Source organism: Solea senegalensis, linkage group LG10 (assembly GCF_019176455.1).
Source record: "Solea senegalensis isolate Sse05_10M linkage group LG10, IFAPA_SoseM_1, whole genome shotgun sequence".
Classification (NCBI taxonomy): domain Eukaryota; kingdom Metazoa; phylum Chordata; class Actinopteri; order Pleuronectiformes; family Soleidae; genus Solea; species Solea senegalensis.
In genome coordinates this window covers 8,812,877-8,831,014 of record NC_058030.1, presented here as the reverse complement: position 1 = coordinate 8,831,014, position 18,138 = coordinate 8,812,877, and the positions used below count along the sequence as shown (strand labels likewise).

At 39.3% G+C, this 18,138-nt stretch overlaps 1 protein-coding gene across 1 annotated transcript in view; it reads right to left on the bottom strand.

Annotated features, from left to right (window-relative positions):
• Positions 1–18,138, bottom strand: part of map1ab (microtubule-associated protein 1Ab) — a 59,526-nt gene that overhangs the window by 34,282 nt on the left and 7,106 nt on the right. The gene's annotated exons all lie outside the window — the stretch shown is intronic.

Below are 18,138 nucleotides of genomic sequence, written 5' to 3'. Positions count from 1 at the left end.
TCTAATCTTTATAACAGCAAATACAAGAAAAAAACTCAAAATATTGTCTTGAACGACGACTCCTTGAATTGAATGACAGATGTGCAGTACGAGGGAAAAAGCACACGCGAGATTAAAATTATAGATGATATTTTACTTTTGCCAACCATAGAGATAAGCTGGACATTCCTGGATTTGCAGAGTCAGACACATGTGGATGTGAGTTTCATGTACATGTTTTGTATTACTTCTCTAGTCCATCTAACAAAGCAACACACTTAAAATGTGTCCGCGTTTAGCTGATACTCTTATCTGGACCGAGCAGGTAGGGATTCAGTGTCTGTCCCAGAAAAAACCTGCTACTGTTAATGGAAGACAGCATCAAAGCCTCTCTGGCTGCTGACTGCCTGTGGACACCAGATAATGGAAACTGACATGAGTAAAAGAAAAAAATAGAAGTTATTTATAAGTTACATATTTGTTCAGACTTATGGGTGAGACGGTGACGTAGTGGCTGACATTGTTGCCTCACAGTAGGAAGGTTTTCACTGGTTTGAATCCTAGTTTGACCAAGGAGTGGAGTTCTCCTGGTTCCTCCCACAGTCCAAAACAAGATGCAGATTAGGTTGATTGGACACCCTAAATTAGATTGATTGTAGGTGTGAATGTGAGTGAATGGTTATTTGCCCTGTGATGGACTGTTGACCTGTCCAGGACCATGTGATAAGGAAGTAAACAATGAGTGTTCAAAACTCCAGGAGAAAGTACAAATCGGAACCTTTAAATCCCATTCAAGTTCAAAATATACAGCCTAGAAGCCCATCTCACTGTCTGGATCAATTACAACGTACATCCAGCAGATGGTGCATCCCCAACCACAAAAATTAATGTAGTCATCCCGTTTGTGACACCAAGAAGTATGCAGTTAGCCACTAGGGGGCGACTCCTCGGGTTGAGAATATTTCTTATTTAATGTAAGAAAGCATTTTCCAGAAAGCTTAATAAACACATTTACTAGTTTTGGGTCTTCTTCAATAGCAAATGATGTCACTTTTGTAAATTGTGGTAAAAATGTACAGGAAAATAGACAATAAATGATGGCACATATGCGTGAGATACCAGTGTGATTGACAGCTCATGTCCTCCAACAGGTGAGTGGTTGCAGGTGATGTTGAGCTTCAAGACGGGAAGTAAAAATGTTTTAACAGGGAGACTATATCCATTTTTATCTACAACCTATGTCCCCAATACAAGAGAACCACGCAAAGTCCAGCTACAGTTCTAAAGAAGCTGGATCAAGGTGAGTTCAAGCACAGACAGTGTAAAGACGTACGTCATCTCACACACTAGTAAACCACAGGAGAGTCATGAGTAAAGGTGTGTCCACGACTGTGATAACTGAAGATTCTGCCCTGAGCTGTGATCCCTCCCTAATGACCCTCCACTCCACTCCACTAGGCTAAATTGCATAATCTGAGAATAGGTTGAAGTTCATTGAATCTTTAAAATCCTAGTAAGTAAAACCCTCCTGGAGTGGGTAGGAGTTTGTGATTTAAAATCTAGTAGCTATGTCTGTTAAAGTTAATAATTCATAGGTCAAACAACTGTGGGAATCACCAGTTTTGTTGAATTAATTGTAGAACGGAAGAAGGGTAACATTATAAAAATGATATTCTGACAGTTTTTGGAAAAGATAAGCATTTTTGGTTGAAAAAAAAAAGCCAGTTTTCAATCAAAGATAAACACTCATAAATGCTAACTTTTAAATATTTTGGCTTTTCTTCGTGTAAGGTGATACCAAACAAAATAGTGTTGATTTTGGACTCTTGGTCAGATAAAAATGTGGGCTAAAAATAATTGTAATGGATGTTATTCCCAAAAATGTCCTTAATTCATTAATTAAGGACATTTTACTCGAGGTAAACTGCTTAATTTGACATTTTTATGAAATTCTAGGCTGAATAAATGAAACAAAAATGTTTCCTGTTATGTTTCCACATTTATATTGTTAGTTACTAGGCCACTACTAGTTACTGATAGCAGTATTGTGTTAAGTTTTTTCTTTATATTACACAGCACTTATAGCTTTTGAATTCATATGTGAGGACTGAATCACGGGCATCAAATGCCACCAAGTGACTCAGAGCAGTGCAGCTGCTAATTGTGGAACGACTGCCAGGATAAGCAGCTAGTCTGACTGGAATTGACTTATTTTGAATGACACCAGCCGTGACTGAGTGTCGCCACATTTTTGGGATGTGAACACTGTTGTGTGAAGTCTGTTTCTACAACTCATCGACTGCATGACAACAGGAAAACAAGGAATTTAAAACTGTGACTCTGCGATGTTGATGTAACCGTTTGCAACGTCATTCTTCTTAAGACTCTGCAATGACTTCCAAACATTTGGACGGCTGAAACGAAGCATTATCCCTAACCTTAACCTTAACCAGCTCCTCAGAAATTAGGTTGTGCCATATTAGGAACAGGTTTTGGTCTCCATGAGGACTACTGGTCCTGACAAGGTCAGTGTTTGTGCCAGAAAAAGTTCCTACAGAGGTAATCAATTCAAGTAAACAGTTATCAGAGGCGGAATGTTAAATCTTTCACCTTCATCACATTAGATAATCCCATAACTAATACAGTCATCATTCCTTTTTAATGATGATTACTATTTTTTATGCTTTGAAGTACATAATAATTCCTTCAACCAAAGTCAAAGGGTCAAACTAATGAGCAACATCGCTGACAAACCAGAGTCACGTCTGCACATCTGATGATGATGATGATGATGATGATAATACATACGATTGCAGCATATTAATCGCAATATTAAATTTGGGATTAATATGCTCCAATCGTGGAGACACAACCATGTTTGTGGACAATCACAGTTTACATGAGAGAGCCTAAATAATTTGATCATGCACAAACACACACACACACACACACACACACACACGCACACACACACAGTGTCTGGGTTGAACCACTTTTTTTGCAAAGTCGCCGGAAGCTGTACTGATGGAAACTGGAGCAGCTTTATTACATGAAGATAACTCAATAAAACAGAATGGAAACTGACTGATAGTGAAAAATTGCAGCTTTGCTTGGCATCAATCATCATGACACATACAACACACACACACATGCAGATGCACAACCAGCCGTATCCCAGAAAACAAAAACCTGAACCTAACCATGATTGAAATCTTAGCCCAAATCTTAACCAGGATCTCCATGAGGCGGACGACTGGTCCTGAACAAGGTCAGTGTTTAGAAGACAACACACACACACACACACACACACATCAATGCAATGGAAACATCTCGGCATTGAATGAATCATCAGAAACACATCAGTCTGTTTTAGAGTACAAATTATGATGTGACACACACACAGAGTGAGAGAGAGAGAGAGAGAGAGTGTCTTCTTTGCGCACTCACAAACGAACCTGCGTGGTCATTTGTCTTCCTTTGGACCAAAATAAAGCCTGACACTGACTTCATCCCATTACATTAGCAGCGTGCCAGCTGGAAACCATAGCAATAACACAAAGCCATGTCTGCTGGGGCACTGAGTTCATCTGCATCACCTGCATCCATGGTACTCTACTTGTCATTTTCATTCTCAGTGACTCACCATGACTGAGCAGAAAAAAAGGCTTTGTCGTCTCTCTTTAACTAGAACATCACCTGTGATACAACTCTAATCTTTTTTTCCCCCCAGTTTTCTACGGATAATGATTGTATTGATAAACATGTTGCAAATGAGTTATTGATCTGTTTGTCCAAGACAAGGTAAACATGCAGCTGCGGTTCGATCACCTTCATTTTATCCCGTTACTTGGATAAAGAACGTTCATACTCAACCTTGCGTGCCTCTTCTTATGTCACGGTAGATTTAAAACGACTGATTGTTTAAGGAGTTTATGCTGTCTCATGCCCCAATTTCTCCCAGACACCTCTCTCCTCTCCTAATTACGCGCCATTACAAACCACTGCGCACAAATAAATGCGTAAATCCTGCTCCTAAAGATGCTTGGATGTTTTTTTACGCAACAAATTCCAGCAAAAACAAAAGCAACGGACATGCAGTGGCTTGATGGTTAACGTCACGTCTGTGTATGAAGAGGAAAATCAGAGCTGGGAATAGAAACAAGCCATATACGCAGCAGTCGCTCCACAGCATCCCACTCAGAAAACCCCCTTACAGTTGCAGTCAACTCCGCGAGAAAAGCAGAAAACATACGTTGCACGACAGTTTGGTGAAGCTCAAAAAACAGTTTACGTACCGATGTGGTTGATGAGCCACTTTGCAGGAGAGTTGTGTGTCTAGAAAACCCGAGAGGAGCGTCAGGAGGCGCGTGTGCGTCAGGCGGAGACAGAGGAGGAGATTTGGCACATTTGGAAAGGAACGCAACCTGCTGGCGGAGCGCAGCGCAGCGCGGTGAGCCTGGATGCGGCAACATCCGTCTGCAGACAGCCGAACAGCGGCGTGCAGTCCAACCAGGGAGGGGCGCACCAGGCTCACACTCACACTGCACCAGCAGTAACTCTTTCACTGCCAGAGCTGGAGCGATGTGGGCGGATGGAGAATGAACAACAGGAATCTATGTGTGTGTGTGTGTGTGTGTGTGTGTGTGTGTGTGTGACCTGGCATTCTTTATGTTATGGGGACCTAAATCATCACATTATGGGGGCAGACATCGAGTCCCCATAACGTAAATTACTACATTTTAAGGTGAAGACATGTTTAAAAGATAGGCTGATGTCAGAATTAGGTTATGGTTAGGGTCAGGATTAGGATTAGGATTAGGCCAATAGTAATTAGGGTTAAGGATCGAGTAAATCTCCTCGACATTTATGCAATGTGCTCTGAAGTCATGGAAACCAGGGTGTGTGTGGTTTTATGCATCACATCCCGAGGAGTCTGATAAAAACATCTGTTATCAGTCAGACGTCTCAAGTGTGAGGATCAGGTTAAATCCGTTTACAGGGGAAAAAAGAAGAGCCGCACATTAAAAGGATGGTTCAGTATTATTTTTTGGAAGAGAAAAAAAAAAGATTTAAAAAAAACTTAACAAAGGGCTCTCACATACAGTATATGCCTACTTAAGTCTTTAATGATGTTGGCCACGTTTTCCTCGCAATAGGACAGACTTCACCTGCTGGAAACTTGGACATAATCAGCAGTTTCACATAATAATTGGCACACAGGAGTTGTTGTTTCACTGCTGCCCTTATCAGTAAGTTTAAGTGTGTCATATTTTGTGACCTTTTTGTTTAAAATTCAGCCTTTTCTGTAGCTGCCCCCAAACTATGGAACAATTTTGAAATTATGAAACCATCTTCTCTAAGGACTTTGGCGCAAGAGAGTAAACAAATGTGTGAGATTTATCAAACATCGTCATGACAAGGCAAAAGTGATGATTCATCATGTCATCTCTGCTAAAGGGAGGATGGAGACAGGTATGTTAATGACAGTCAGTTGGTGAAAATTGGGACATTTTGTCTCCATGATGACACAAAAAAGATCAGTGACTCACAAGAATCATTAGTGGGCCCAGACTGTCCATGGCAACCACGTAATGGGGTCAACAGCAGGACAAGTACATCCGAAACATCCTGAACCTATATTTGAACTCAGAGCTGATGTAAAATGATCTTTTCCCTGGTAGAACATGACAGTGCATTCTTACACAAAGCCATGACAATGTGAAAAGCATTTAGCAATTACACGACTATGGTCCTAAACAGGCCCAGTCCTTATGCTGACCACTTACTGAGGGAATTATACTCATGTGCACTAATATGTCTATGTGTTGACATAGTGCCATTTTAAAAGCAACTCCAACATCCACCATCTCTCTACCACTGTCTCTCTCCTCGCTCTTTAATACTTCCTTCGGCCGCTGTGTACGGTAATAATAGCTTCCAATTAATCATAAAAGTAGACGACTAAAACGTCTCTGCTCCAGTAAATGGGACTGTGGGACTCTGTGTGTGTGTGTGTCTGAACTGCACATACACTGCACCAACTGCCATTATATTACATAACACTAAATACCCCCCCACATACACACACAATTTATTTCATTCTCATTTGCTACTAGAATAAAAACCTGTGTGTTCACCATATTAAAACCGAACCTCTCTTCTTCTTTCTTTACCATCCACCGTCACTAATGAGCTCAAAGACTACCTGGCACATCTCTGCAGACACGAGTCTGCAAAGCTTCCTGCTTCATCTTTGGCAACAAAACATCTAAGTCATCTCTGAAGATGGGTGGCAGAGTAACACAAGTCTGGTTTCACCGAGTCTGAATCACTTCCCTCATCGGAAATCTTGTAGAGTCATGCAAACAGAGCTAGGGTATCTTTTCCCTTTTTTCCTCAGGAATGCCGCTGAAAAATACAGTATATCTCAACCCATCAGTTACCAAGCCGAGTCAAAGTCAACCATTGAATCATTGTTGATGAGAGTTGAACCCTGGGTAACGATAAAGGATCAAATACTATCCATCATTAGCTATACTTTTTACCCGTTTGCAGGGTTGCAGGGGTAAGTGGTTTGCCATTTTAATCTAATTCAGGAATTATGAATATACGGAATAGGGCTTTCAGACATGTCCTTCCGGGAGGAGACTTCAGGGCAGACCGAGGACATGCCGGAGGGATAATAATCTCTCGGCTGGCTGGGAACGCCATGGGATTCGCCTCAGAGGAGCTGGCAGAAGTGGTATGGGAAGAGGACAGTCTGGGCTTCTCTTGCTAAGACTGTTGGCCCCGCGACCCAAACCCAGATAAGCAGGAAGGAACAAAACTGAATAACCACCAGGGGGTCACTAGTTGCAAAAAAGAACGCCATTTGAATGAAAGGTTACGGGAAAATGAGGATAATAGTCACTTGATTTATAACAGGAGGGATGACTCATCCTCATGAGTTAACGGTCTCAATCACTAGTTTCTTCAGGTCTCCTTCACTAGTGCATACAATCACAGTCTTGTTTCTCGACAATGCAACTGGCCGCACTGGCGTTCACAGACATTTTGGGAGGGCAGGGGCAGGTACGACTATATCATTTCCTATATTCTTATACACCTCTGTATATCTATACAGGGACACAGCATCATCTTCTATCACTGAATATCATTTCCTCTAAGGACAGCCTTTGGGACACTGTCATGTCACTGTCAGCACCCTTTTTGATTGGCTGGGCACCCATAGGAAACAAAGTTGCAAAAGCATCTTATAGAGCACTGCATCACTTCTCTCCACTAGAAAGACACTCCTTAAGAAACGATCCATTTTATAAGGTTATATTTTGCTTCCTCATGCTTTCACCATCCTAGAGGGCACTTTAGTGCGTCTTGTGACTCTGACATGGCGATCTCACTCTCTTAATCTCTATCTCATAATCTCCACCTCTGTCTCTTTTCAGTGGGTAATTCCCTCCTTTCTTCACGTACTTTATTATCGTCCGACTTATCTCTCACAAGTCCCTTTCTCCTTTCACTTATTCTCCCTCCCTCTCCTCCTCCTTCACTCTCACCAAATCCAGCCCTCAGACTGCAGCAATAGCAAGTCCTGGAATCAATATCAAAGCGTTGCATAATTCAGCAGATGCTTCAATAATGTATGACGCAATGAGCCACTTTGGAAAGATGGCTCCTTCCTGTTCTATCTCCCCTAGACTCTGTCTCAGTCCCTGTCCTTCTGTGTTCAGTGTCTCCCTCTGTCTCAGTCAGGTAAAACCGACCTGCACTGTTATTTGTATTAATGGCAACTTTGTAGCTTTTTGAAAACAGAATAAACTGACTTTGTGATTTGGATCCTGCAAATCTCAGTTCCATGCTTAACACTGACTGACTCACTAGCCCCAAGTGAGTTCAACTTCTAAACCCTCTTAAACTGTGCTCCCATATGTTGCTACGGCAACGTAACTAGGGCAAAAAATGGTCACAGAGAGCAAGAAAAACCATGATTCATTAGGTCTTGTATCAGCCTGTTGAATTCAGCTAACACTGCAGTAAAGTGGGATAATTGAAGATATCCTGCAGGGAACAACGCGACAGTCACCACCGCTCAAAGCACCACAAACAGATATTAGGCAAGTTTTTACCTTAGAAAGTCTGGTAAATGGTAAACACTTCACTTTGTTAGCCTGTCCTGGGTGGCTGTTAAAAAAAATAAAGTCCAGGAAGACACATATCCACTTATTGACACTTCTTAATACTTAGTCTTTTAGGAGGAAATTAAATTTGAAGTTGACAGAGATATTACACCATAACAAAAACATCCTCGCCTTTGTTCACATGGGAAGGTTCAGGCTGGTGTCTGAGAGAGATTACAGTGGGGAGAAGTCCATGATGATGCAGCACTTTGAGCACTGAGGGATTAGCATTAGTGTGCGCAGCATTGTGGATTGACACAGGTCTATTCAACACATGGTGGAGGTGTAATAAATCACTCTCCAGAGACTCGGTAGCCAAAGATTTAAGAGAGAGGACTCAGTTATCAGCTGTGCTGATTAATGTCACAGGAAATGAGTTTTAGGTGCCACCAAAGGTGAATGTGTATGCACTGTAATCAGATGGACAGCCAGCCAAATTATCATGGACACTGTTTATCAGGTTACAGGAGGAAGACTTTAATGCCTCTATTAATCCTAATGGACGCAATTAATCTGAGGTCTATGCATTAACATTTTATTGGCAATCAGTGTGGGGCCATGGGAGTAATGACAATGGGATGAATTGTTACAGTAATATAATGTTTGTGATGGTTTGGTATTGTTAATTGTTGATGGAATTTTTAACTGTTGTTCTGGTTATGAAACTAATACAAGCTTCATCATCCATCCTCCTTTAAAGGAGAACATCATCTACAAAACTGACATCATGTTCTCTGGAAGAAGACCTGACGCTGACAATTGAGACCATTAAGTGCTAAAGAAAATGTGACATTGTAAATTCAAAGTGAAAAGTAGGCTAATTTTCAAAACAGCCTCCCTGGTTCTTTTTGCAACCAGCAGAGTCGCCCCCTGGTGGCTAACTGCAAATTCTGTCCTACCTATTATACGTCACATTTCAAACCAGGAGGCTATGTCTATTTCTATAAAGAGTCTATGGCAATGGACAGGAAGTAAGTCAAAATATGGGATTGCTGACAACATTATTACGATTGTGTGAAGTTCTTGTGTTGTTTTTGTTTGCTTATTAATTAGCTTGTGGTGATGTGGCTCTTCATACTCATGTACTCATGATAAGCTGTAGTCAAACTAGTTAAACAAAGAGCCATGGCTGCTATAATTCACCGATGGTTGACTCTAAAAATGAGTCGGAGATGTGGAAACACTGAGGATTGTCTCCTAGTGTTTTTGTGTTTTTAAATGTACTGCTTCAATTTTGTTGTTTGGTACCAGTGATGCAAACACAACATATTCATGTCAATCATGATGCTTGTGTGGTCTCTGTACAGACGATAAACAGAAAATTCAATATACATTGCAATGAAACAAACCTGTGCAAACTGTACAAAACGTATTTTCATCTACTTTTTCAGGCATTCACTTTGCTGCTATGGAGATAAATGCAAATTAACTTGTCTTTTGGAGACAGTTTGGCGTCTGCAACAACACGGATACTAGAGACAATATTAGGAATATGCATTGGTTACTTTTCTTGGTCAGTCACCTCCTTACCTGTGTCAACTGCTGTCTATAACACCTGCTCTGCTCACCACCCAAAACATAACATGGCACTTGATCTGTTATCCGGTCAGTCTGCCACAGACTCAAAATGGACACATCTGTCCCCAAGTCAGCATTAAGAACTCTATTATGGACAAACCAACGTTTGCAGAGAACCATCTATGAATATGCAACACAGCTAACCTTGAAGTAGACGGACTAAAGCAGCAGAGGGTCACACCGGGTGTCTCTCCTATTAGGTGTCCATGTACATAATAACCTGGCCCCACTGAAACACACACACACACACACACACACACACTTCCTCTCACTGCTGATGCAACAGGGAAAGTAAACAGAAGTGCTGCGTCACACCGTGTGTCATCGTGACACAGCAAAATTAAAACGGTACACAGCTGGGACAATTATGATAATGATCATGAGAATTAGTTTGGTGGTTATTATTCCCAAAGGTTTAACTCTGGGACAGAGTTAAAAGCCTGTTTACAGGATGCATACGCCTTTTTGTGACTCCAGGGGGAGCTGTCTAATGTAGTGGAGATATTAGTGACTGACAGCAATAACACACATGAATTTCAAATGAACTGTCTGTGGTCGAGTTGTGCTGTGAGCAAAGTGGGCATCCGGTTTTGACATAAAGGACAAAGAATGAAAATATGGACAATATCTGTGGTTCTTGGATATTGTTTAAATAATAAATAATAATAACAGTGTACTTTTTTAAATAACATGTGACAAAATGGTTCCCTACACATAGACATAGACATATTCTGATATCTTTGAAACCAGAGGAGACCATATTTGGATGAGAGGGTTTAGCTGTTGTGATTAAAAAGAAAAGTTACTTGAACATGCAAAGAACAGCTGTAGAAATCTTCGACACCCAGTCTGGACAGTAGTGACAAATAAAACACAGATTTACTGTATGATAGAAATAATTAAATGTTTAACTGGTTAATGAGTAACACTTTTCTTCAAAACCACTTTTCCAGAAATCTTAGGGGAACAAATACATTTTTAGAAATTAAGTTGAATATTGATCGTGATTTAGGAGTTGAATTAGTAAGTGCGCCGTGTTTAAGAAGACAAATGGGATACAATGAAAATCCAAGTGTTGTTTTTCAGTTTAACTCACTTTAATATTAACAGAAAAAGTATATATATATGTATGTATGTATATATATATATATATATATATATACACACATATATTGCTGCCACCATCAACAAATCAATCCCATCAATCTAGCAAAGCATAAAAGTGACCGCCATCTAACACAGAAGCAGACGTAGTTCAGAGGCAGGGAGTGATTGGTGATGGGAATACTAGGACACAATGGAGCCATAAATGTGAGAACATGTGAAGTTATTAACCAGGGTTTTTTGTCCTGTTTCATGACCGTGTGGTTCCGTGTAGATTAGTGCACAAAGTTTGGAGGAAATTTTGACAGACCTGAACTTGACTTTGCCACAAAACATTTTCCATTCTACTGCAGACACGTCGAACTGGAACTCGTCAAGTCAAGTCAACTTTATTTCTAGAACACATTTAAAAAAACAACCAAGGTTGACCAAAGTGCTTTACAGATTTAAAGGCACAGCAATATAAAAGGTATAAAAAAATATACTAGAATAGTAAAATGGTAAAAACTACGTAGAAGTGTCTGGCTTGGCTATTTCTATCCTGAAGTGAAGGCCAAGGAGAAGAGGTGGGTCTTTAAAAATGTTCAATGGTTTGGGCAGATTTCATTTCCATGGGAACCCATTCCAAAGTTTAGGGACAATTGTCTTAGCTACAAAAAAATGCCTGATCGCCCCAGGTTTTTCATCGGGTTAGGTAAGATGGTGCCAAACCAAATTAAATACCAACAATACATTTTAAAATCAATCTAAAACAAATAGGAAGACAGTGGAGACACGACACAGGTGTGATGTGGTCTCTCCTTCTTTTTTAGAGTCGCTGGACAGATGACTGGCCTAAACCAACATACAGAGAATTACAATAATCCAGCCAAGATGATAAAAAGCATTGATTAGTGTCTCTAAGACCTTGGGAGGGAGATGAGTCTTAGTTGAAAATATCCACACAATATGTCATTTCATGAGTCAAAATGCTGTTTCTGTAATCATTACTGGTGTTACTGAATGTCAATTGTCCCATATTCATTATATCAATGCAATTCTAAATCATCATCTCAGAGGGTAATGTCATGGCCCACAATCACATTATGGCTGATTTTCTAGTCAATCCAATCTGTTTACTGCACGATATTATTGGTGTGATATCGGCAGATATTGGCTTTAAAATGTATTATCAGATATTGGCAAACACAACAAGATCTGCCAACATGACTCTTGACAAACATAGTAGGCTGAAAACAACAGAAGGCTATTTATTTTGCACTATGAAGATATTATCTCCACATCTGCTGCGACATGAGTATGATAAATATTGTGAGACTAGAAAGAATGAATATATCGGTCTATGTCCTAATTGTCATCGTTTAGTGAATGCAGTGAGTCATTCGTCTTCTTGAAGGTCACAGTAAGGAGTCTATTTTATGACGCAGCGAACATTCAGGGTTTTTTTTGACACTGTTTCTATTTCCTTTAACTTTCTAAAATGGAAAGAAATCGGATGGTGCTTCTCCAGCACAACATGCAACTGATACGTGTTTAAACATTGAGAGCTGGAGGGCAAATACCACCAGAACAGAAATGATTTCTCTCTGCAAATCAGATTTTACAGGTACAAATATATCTTTGTGACCCAGAAGTGCAAGAATTTACACTTATTAAAGCAAGTAGAGGACGATTTAAGAGTGTTGTAATTAAAGAGAGGAACAATTTCAATTTACTCTCTAAGAGACTAAGAATTAAAATGACTGAAGCACAGAACTAAATAGTAAAACTAAGATGAGTTAAAGATGAAATTAGAGGGCCAGACAGTGGCCACTCCTATTCTCTCAGCTCTGATGTCCAGCTCACAGCTCTGGCACCAGTTCGGCAGGAGAGACACTCTGCAGTGCAGCAGGATTTCAGAACTGGGCAGAACTGTGACAAAGGTGCCAAGATTTTCCTCTTTGTGTGTGGAAACCATATAAGAGTATATGGTTGTAACCTTCATATATATCATGTCCACTGTTATCAAACCTCTAATAAGACATTGTAATAAGATTAAGATACACAGTTTAACATGACTAAAAGCACATGTCTTAATCCGATTATTGCTTATTCAGAGTCAGTTTTATTCAGGTAACAGTAATCAGGAAATGATGATTACGTGTTTTATTTAGAACATTGTTCATATCAGAATTTAATTGGACAAAATATGTCATTGAGCATGATATGAACTGACCAGTCTTGTATGAAGTACCTTAAAGGGATATTTGAGTAAAAGTACCAGGAAACTACTTAGAAGGTAGAAGTTGAAGTCACTTAAGTAACTTAAGTAAAAGTCTTAAAGTAGCAAGGAGTAAGGATTGAGCCATGGTGGATCAGTGGGCGAGTTGTTTTCAACTGGAAGGTTGTGGGTTGAATTCCTAGTCTATGTGTCCTTGAGCAAGACATTTAACCCCATGTTGAAGCGTGTGAATGGGTCGTTACAAGTAACAAAGATAGTTGAGGTAATGTAGTGGTGTGAAAGTAAAGATGCTAGAAATATAAATAACAAAGTACAGATACTTGTATTTGTACTTAGTTACATTACAGCACCGGAACTGACACACATTCTACTCAGGTTCTGCTTTCTTATGACACAAAATCCATTTTCATACAAACCACATCTGACAAGTAATCCCTCTTTGGGATTAAGACTCAGGATCTTGTCCATCACTCACCAACGCCCGCGCGCGACATATTGATGAAGACACATAACCTCCATGACCTTTTCATCTTTGATCTTCATGTGTCAGCAGAAATGGGGGCGGTCACCACGGCAACAGCCATGAAAAGGCATGGACCCCGGGCATCACAGTGAATTGGCTCCACCATCAAATATGAATCTCTAATAAGTGTGTTCTGCCTCCAGGCCAACTCTCACCTCCACCACATCCACATCAGACGAGGCCATGGAGCCACGGACATGACACCGCCTTGTCCGTGTGCTCCCATAAAAACTTAATACACTGGAAAGGGCTGCGGTAAACATTTATGGACTACAACATCATTTCTTTTTAATACAACAAACATCACATTCATGACTGAATGCTCGTCTCCGTCCGTCACACTGGTTAACTTTCAAACACGAATGTATTCATCATCATAATCAAACTCTCGGTGCTCTTTGTTCTCACAGTACAATTCTGCTGCTCATCTCGAGAGTGACGACGGAGATTTGGGGGGAAAATAGCTTTGAGTCGTGAAACGACTTTCAGAGGGACTTGAGAATGTCTGAAGTGATCACCCTGCGGTGAATGTAAATCCATTTTAAGGAACAGAGAAAAGCGTTCTCTTAATGGATGTAGCTGCTGTAACTGAGCTTTACTTAGTAACCTGTGTACGTGTACTGATGCCGCCATCTTGGCCAAATCTGGTTTAAAAAGAGATGAAGAAGAAAGGAACACTTAACCAATTTGCATTTAGTTTTGTATCACTAGAATAGAGGTAGTATTTTTGATAAATTGCTTCCCAACCTCAGTTTCCCCTGAGTTGAGAAACATCTTCATTCTTTTCTTTGTTACGTGCCCACCAGCAACACTTGGTCCTGTTAGCGTAACTGTTCGCAAAGTTTCTGGGAATGAGGTCCCGTCTCCCTACGAGTGCACACTTTTTCAAAAATACTATCCCTATTCTAGTAACACAAAGCTAAATAATTTGTGTTGTGTTTGAAGAGATCTTAGGATAGTCACATGCAAGCGTTAGAGATAATCTTAGAAGCACAAAGTCCATACGGCAGATCTTTTGGGAAGCTTCTTTTAAAGACCTAAACCCGCTGCCTGAATAAAGCTGTGAGAGTGTCTGTGTGGGAGGTAATGATTACAATGAGTTTTCTTTCCCAGTGATTCTTTTAGCTTTCCTTTTATCTACATCAATGAGAGAGAGGGAGAAGAGAGAGAAGAGATGTTCCACATGTCACCTCAGAGGATCTCTGGACCTTTGGGACGTTAAAACCCGTTTCCCATGAACCAACTGCTGTTATGGTCCTAATTAGCATCCCCAGTGCGTTGTGTGATGTGTTTCATATAAACAACTTGTGCAGAAAGAACCTGCACTGACTGTACAGCAGTTCATACTATCTATATATATATATATATATATATATATATATATATATATATATATATATATATATATATACATATATATATGTATATATATATATATATATATATATATATATATATATATATATATATATATATATATATATATATATACATATATATATATATATATATATATACATATATATATACATATATATATATATATACACGGTATATAGACATACTGTACCAAGAGTTGAATGCAGAATTGTTCACCTACTCTGGGAATATAAATGGAAAATACCTTTCCTTTGTGTTTGTGATGAATCTCTTTGTGTTTCACTGTGTCTATTTAAAACATGATGTTGTGTAAAACAATCCTATTCCTATATACTGTAAACTGCAAATCTTATTTTGAACAATGAATCAACCTCTGCCGTGGTCAGACAATCAATTCATTTCAGAATGTTTCCTCAGTTATTATTATCATGACGCATCTCAAACACTGATTTGGTGTCAGCTGACCTAAATTCAAAGCTCCACGTGTGCACATTCATGGATTGAGGACGTTCATGTCCACTGAGGCAAAGACAAGCTGTGCAACAAAATAAATACCCTGAATATTTAAAAAAAAAAAAAAGAAAGCAAAAATGTATGCCAATGCCAATGGTCTTTCTATGACTTGGTACAAAACATGTCTTACATTATTGCACTTTAATTAAACCATGTCATCTTCATGGTGTTTTGTTGTCATGGGTCAGAGGAAGCGGAGGAAGATGTTTTTCAAACTGCACAGATTGAATTTATGCCCGGCTGAGATTCTATCGAAGTGTAAAGGACCGACTCCAGATGTGGTCTGGCTGATTTGATGGCATTCTGATTGAAATGCATACACCTGCAATAGCATGCATTCTCCTTTCAACTGATGAATATCTGAATTAAATCCAACCTACAGCCTAAATCCTATTTCAGACCAGCTGCTGAAACATCGACCGTGTCTGGTAGGTCAGAAAAAACTAAGAATTTTTAGCATCATTCAACATCAAGACATATACTTTTCTATTTATCTGAAAGTTGTACCTTGTATAACCACAACACTATTGTATCTGCTATACATTTTAGACTGTAATATTTATCATTTTAACTGTTGACTCTTAGTTTAATAATATTATTTTGTTTTTGACTTACTTACATTACTTTGTATAGACAAATTGTGTATAAATTAAGTTTGATTGATTGTGTCTGATTGATAGACTGCCAACAGTGTCAGTGCCACAAACAAAGACACACTAGTCGCACACTGACGCTGCCAAACTCAACACAAACACTGCAATCAGCCAATGGACACTAAGCCAGGGACACTTACAGGACATCTTAACACAGTGTCTTCATAAATCCAAAAGATTGTTTAGAAATGAACAAAACTTCTCGCTAAAAGCAACAAGTAACTTTGCAGCTCCGAAACTCAAGACCAGGAAAAAACCCAATACAAATGTTAGTTACCTTTTGTATTGCGTTAAACAAGATAAACAATAAAAATCAGTAGGCGGAATGGTTAAATCCAAAAGAATAAATAAAAATTGTGTTCAAAAAAAGGGAGAACACAGGGAAGAAACAAGATAATCTGGCAGGGAATGACAGGAGACTACAGAATCTATGAGAAAAATAAACATCTATAACTAATACAATAAAGGTGAATGAGAAACACCAGGAAATAAGAAAAACAGAAAAAACATAAAAAAACATGATACAAAATAAAACATGGAGAACAACTACAAATGAAGAATAAATGCAAGATGAAATAAAAACAGGATAAAGTTTGTCAAAAAGAAAACAAAACATAAAAAAAAAAATCAACGCATCTGGAGTTTCCCCGCGGGTCAACTTCCATCAGTCATGAATATAAATTCAGTCAACCAGCGTGGCTATTAAAACTGAAAGGAACCAAAAGCAAGCAAAAGAAGAATTGTGTGTGTTCCCATCACCATGTAGTCAAATATTAATGCAGACCTGCAGCTTTGACCATGAATGAAGGAGTGATTCTTTATAAATGTAACCCGGGACACGCTCGATGACACAGATTACGGATAAAGGATTATTATAATGTTAAAAAAAATACTGATATTCACACAGATTCCTCTGTTACATCTGAAGGTAACTTGAACTGTGGAGAAAAATGCTGTGTCACTATTTGCTGACTGCTGCTGCTTCCCACTTACTCACGGTGCAATACAGATCTGTGTGTGTGTGTGTGCGTGTGTGTGTGTGTGTGCGCGTGTGTCTCTGTTGTGTTAATTTGGGGCTCAGAGCCCAGTCTGAAAGTACAAAAGATTCTGAAGAAGGACTTATCTCCATCGTCTGCCAGGTAATGACCTGATGGAATCACTCACACACACACACACACACACACACACACACACACACACACACACACACACACACACACACACAGCTCCGTGAATAGTCACCATGGTGATTATACACACAAATGTTTCATCTTTGATGAAATGCTAATGGATTAAATGTTGACTAAATCACTCCTGTCAGACACACATCATTAACATATTGCAGGTTACAGTGACTTCAATGAGAAAATAAAGAAGTACGGACTTGTTGTGTCCTGAATTATCCACATATGCTTAATGCTATAGAGATAATCCTGACTAGCTGAAGATGTGTTTGTTTTCAAACTGCAGTGTGTTATTGTTGATGATGTAGCATTATCTGCACGCTGAGTCCTTCATCTGAGAACAGGCTCTGTCATGGAATACGATCAGGGAACATTTGTGTGTAAACAGCGGCACAGTAGAATTTTGAGCAGTAGAATTCACGAGTAAGTTTCACTTTGTGTGCACTTTGTGTTTTCAGTAAGTGTCAACCGACCGGTCGTGACATCACACGTAGGAATTGGAAATCCCATTGTTAAGACTCAAGATAAGATTGAGGTTTTGCAACCGGGTTCCTGCAGGACAACACCAGCTGTGAATCAGCATATGTCCAGGGATTACAGATGAAAATGATGGCATATTTTCAGTCATGTACTGTATACTAATGTGCATTGTCCTTGTTCACTAAATGAATCAAATGAATAAATAAATAAATGTGTGCCATGATTTATTGTCTATTTTCCTCTAAATGGAAAAATTATTTACAAAACTAAAATTATCATTATTTATTTCACTGGGAGCTTAAAAGACCGACAACAGGAATCCATTGAACAGTGCCTGTGTTCTTAA